The following is a 4663-nucleotide window of genomic DNA, read 5'->3' on the forward strand; positions in this document are numbered from 1 at the left end:
AGGCAAAGAAAAGTTAATTTGGGATTAGCTCCAGAAGCATTTTGACGAGCCTTGCCACTATTTATCACTCCAAAGACACTGACAGCGCTAATGAATGTCTGGGTTTGTGTATCATTTTGTAAACACACAGCGCCCCCAAGGTGGTGCCAATTAAACTCCCAATGAAGGATTAAGGAGGGCCCATCTGAAAGAGGCAATGGTCCCTTTTGACGATTTCCAGGAGGCTTGGCCTGAACATAGCAGCAGTATGTGTGGCTTGCGGGAGGAATCTGTCCCTTCATGACCCCCCACTGATGTGTTCAGGGGGGCTTCTGCTCCCCAAAATGACATTGATCCCAGCTGCAGCTAAGAGTGTAGTGACGCGTGCAGGGCCCTGCACAGCCGGAGAAGAGGGCCAGTGCTGAGGCAGTCCCAGGCCGGCTGGGAACAGGGGTGGAGCTGTCTGCCAAGGGAGGTGGGAGGAAAAAGATGAGGTGAACACCAGCTAGACTGCAAGGTGAGCTCTCACCTCAGCTGAGCAGGCCCAGGCTCCAGGGAGATGCAAGCGATCTGCCTTGAGCAATCAGTGAGACTGACAGATAGGGGTTCTGTTGGCCCTAGGCAGCTGGGTGACCTGTCACTCCACTCACAGGGAGGCAGCTGAAGGAGCTGTCTGTGTAGACTGTTTATTTTCAAACCTAGATTTATGCCGTGCTATTTGTTTGTAGTTCCTTCCTGTTAAAGTAACAATCTCAGACTTTGTCTCCCCATTTAGGCACCAAAGGACAAACAGCAATGTTGTGTTGAAATGCTGTCAGGAGACTGAGAATCTGGGGTGGGGGCACCCTGGCCCCAGAAATCATGTGCAGGAACCAGCTCTTCATCCCACACAGAGTCACCAGTCGACACCTCTTAAAGCCATGCCCCTCAAGATCATTTTCTCTCCAATTTTAGGACAGAACAAAAAGTTGACTGAAAGTCAAGGTTCAACTGAAAGGTCTGATTCTCCCACACACATTTTACACAGAGTCCTAAGTGGCAGAGAAACAACCCAGCAGGATTGGACAGGTCGTAACCATCGCTGCCTTCCACCTTCCCTTTCTGAGTCGAGGACACCACGTCAGAGGCTCAGCTGCCTGTCGAAGTTGCCCAGCTACTGAAAGATGGCAAAGGAGGTGGAGCCCTGATGCCTCCAGGTCACTGCCCCCCAACTCCTGCAGGACCCCCAGCAAAGGCAGTGTTCTGCTCCCCAGGAACCCCGCCCTGTGCCACACTACACCATCAGCCATGGTCTCCTCTGCATCCATCTAGAAAATACTGGTACTCATTTACACAAGTGATGCAGGAATATAGTTTTGTTACAAACTAATCAAATAATATAATAGAGCAAAAAACAGAATTTTCATTTTGTCTTCTACAGTCTGTCTCCTTTCTAAGTCTTTTAAAAATGTTTAATATTCGCACATATCCACAAATGAGAATATGGGACAACTTTCCTTTCTCATATACTATTATGTCTTGGAGATTTTTTCCAACTTAACATATACAGATCACTCTTATTCTTTTCAAACTGTTGGGTAACTTATCACAATAGAAATATATTTTGATTTATCCATTCCCCCAATGATGGACATCCAGATTGCTTCTGTTATTTAAGTCAATATTTTATTGAGGTATAATTTTCATAGGGAAATATGCACAAATCATAAGAGTGCAGTTCAAAGAATTTTCACAAAGAGAACACTCAAAGGCACATCAAGAAAGAGATTTTACAGAACTCCAGGGGCACCTCTCCTTCCAGCCACCCCTTGCTTCTCCTTGAGTGGCCACTGTGTTGACTTGCAATTCCCGAGTGCCAAATTCCACTGTAAGGTTCAAGAGAAATGGTGACAGCCAGAGCCCTTGTCTTATTCCCAACCTCAGAAGCTTTCAGTAGCATACCAGAAGTATGATGTATTCTCAATCAGAATAAGAAACTTCCTTTCTGTTTGAGCTTTCTTGCACAGTGTTTGTCAGGCCTCAGTGTTGAACTTTATTAAATATCCTGTCTGCATCTATGGCCTTGTGGATTCAGGATGGGTGGGCAAAGAACCTGTCTATGCTGGGCACTGCCTCATTTGCAAACTCTGAAAGATACTGGAAACACACTCAGTCTTCCATAAATGTCTTTGTGAGATGTGAATCCTTAGTCTCTTCCTCTCCATCCACCCTAGTGGAGTTCTGCAGATAAAAGCACAAGCAAAATGAGTATGGGAACCACTGCAATCAATCTATCAGAAAAATACCAAATGAGGAGAAGTCTAAGCAGAGAATTATAATTTGGGTAGGTGGTGTGATGGTCACTTTAGAGACAGTGGTCAGGAAAGACCTAAGGAAGTGAACTTGAAGCTAAGAACTGTAGAAGGGGAAGGAGCCAACTTGCAAATATCTGGTAGAATTTTCCAGGAAGAGCAGAAAATGAAAAGACCTTGATAACGTGGGATTTGGAAGTAACGGTAAAAAGCTTTCATATTGATAAGAGTAGAATGGAGGGAAGTATTCAGCAAGAGAGTGAGGTCATTTCTCATCTAAAAACAATCTTCACAGTAACATCCAGAATGATGTTTAATCCCATACTTGGGTACCACAACCTAGCCAAGCTGACAAAATTAACCACATGTAGTATGGGATCATACACTAATTTTGTGAGTTACTCTACTTTAAAAATTAAAGCCCAGCTATACTGTAGAATTCTCAAGTAATTCTCAGACAATATTACTGGCCTGCACAGAGTGATTTAACATTATAAAAATAAACAGCCTGGACCTAGTCAGTAGTGATTCCTTCACTTCTATTTTCTTCTATTCTGACTTTCCTGGGACTTGAACCTGGAGGCCGGGTTGGCGGTGCTGGGCAGTGACCTCAACGCAGCATTTCAGGCTTTGTTTGTGGGGTAGAGACAGAGCCTTGGGGCCCCTGGGCTGGTTGGTTGTGTGCCCTTCTTCTGGGCCCTGGGAACTCTGAGAATAGAGTTACTTCTTTCCAGGTTATTTATTGCATCTTTGGAGCAGGTTTATAAATGTGTTATTTGCTTGAACATTGTTATTTATTTTACAAAATTTCAGGCATATCCTGTGTGTCAGCACTATAAAACTATAAAAAATGTTTTAAATAAACAATGCTTGGCAGGAGGGGCCAAGATGGCGGAATAGAAACAGCTCCTGTCTGCAGCTTCCAGCAAGACCAATGCAGAAGGCAGGCGATTTCTGCATTTCCAACTGAGGTACTCAGTTCATCTCATTGGGACTGGTTAGGCGGTGGGTACAATCCACAGACAGTGAGCAGAAGCAGAGTGGGATGTTGCTTCACCCAGAAGTGTACAGAGCCGGAGGACCTCCCTCCCCTAGTCAAGGGACATGGTGAGGGACTGTGCTGCCTGCCCAGGGTACTATGCTTTTCCCTTGGATTTTTGCGATCCTCGGATCAGGAGTTCCCCTCATGAGTCTACACCACCAGGACCCGGGGTTTCAAGCACAAAACTGGGCGGCTGTTTGGGTAGACACCAAGCTGCAGGAGGTTTTTTGTAATCCAACGGTACCTGGAACTCCAGTGAGACAGGATAACTGTCCACTCCCCTGGAAAAGGGGCTGAAGAACCACTGGCTTGAAATTCTCACTGGCAGCACAGCAGTCTGGAGTTGAGCTGGGACGTCTGAGTTTGGTGGGGGGAGGGGCGACCACCATTACTGTGGCTTTAAAGGCGGTTTTCCCCTGACAGTGCTAAGGAGGCTGGGAGATTTGGACTGGGCAGAATTCACCACAGCATGACAAAGTGGCCGTGGCCAGACTGCTTCTCTAGATTCCTCCTCACTGGGCAGGGCATCTCTTCAGGAAATCTAGCAGCTCCTCCGGGGCTTACAGATAAAACTCTCATCTCCCTGGGACAGAGCACTTGAGGTGAGGGGCAGCATGGTCTCAGGTTCTGCAGACTTAATCTCTCCTGCCTGCTGGCTCTGGAGAGTCTAGGTGATCTGGGTGAGAGAGATTCCTTCAGCACAGCATGCCAGCTCCTCTAAAGGCCAGTCAGACTGCTTCATTGGGTGGGTCCCTGACCACATGCCTCCTGATTGGGTGGGATGTCCCAACGGGGGTCTCTAGATACCTCATATAGGAGAGTTCCAGCTGGCATCATGTCTGTGCCCTGCTGGGACGAAGCTTCCAGAGGAAGGGGCAAGGAGCAATCTTTGCTGTTCTGCAGCCTCCACTGGTGATACCCAGGGAAACAGGGTCTGCTGTGGACCTCCAGCAAACTGTAGCAGACCCGTAGAAGAGGGGCCTGACTGTTAGAAGACAAAATAAGAAACAGAAAGCAACAACATCAACATCAACATAAAAAGACCCCCACACAAAAGTCCCATCCAAAGGTCATCAGCCTCAAAGATCAAAGGTAGATAAATCCACGAAGATGAGGAAAAAACATTGCAAAATCGCTGAAAATTTCAAAAGCCAAAATGCCTCTTTTCCTCCAAATGATTGCAACCCCTCTCCAGCAAGGACACAAAACTGGATGGAGAAGGAGATTGACAAATTGACAGAAATAGGCTTCAGAAGGTGGGTAATAAAAAATTCCTCTTAGCTAAAGGAGCATATTCTAACCCAATGCAATGAAGCTAAGAACCTTGATAAAGGGTTACAGAAAGTGCTAA

The 4663-nt window shown here is 46.4% G+C and overlaps 1 long non-coding RNA gene across 1 annotated transcript; it reads right to left on the reverse strand.

Annotated features, from left to right (window-relative positions):
- Positions 1-1625: 1625 nt before the first annotated feature.
- LOC141407670 (uncharacterized) lies at positions 1626-4297 on the reverse strand. The gene is made up of 2 exons (XR_012417649.1): positions 4120-4297; positions 1626-2199 (listed from the first exon to the last, which is right to left on the reverse strand). It is a non-coding gene; the product is annotated as an uncharacterized lncRNA (long non-coding RNA).
- Positions 4298-4663: the final 366 nt, after the last annotated feature.

Source organism: Macaca fascicularis, chromosome 9 (assembly GCF_037993035.2).
Source record: "Macaca fascicularis isolate 582-1 chromosome 9, T2T-MFA8v1.1".
Classification (NCBI taxonomy): domain Eukaryota; kingdom Metazoa; phylum Chordata; class Mammalia; order Primates; family Cercopithecidae; genus Macaca; species Macaca fascicularis.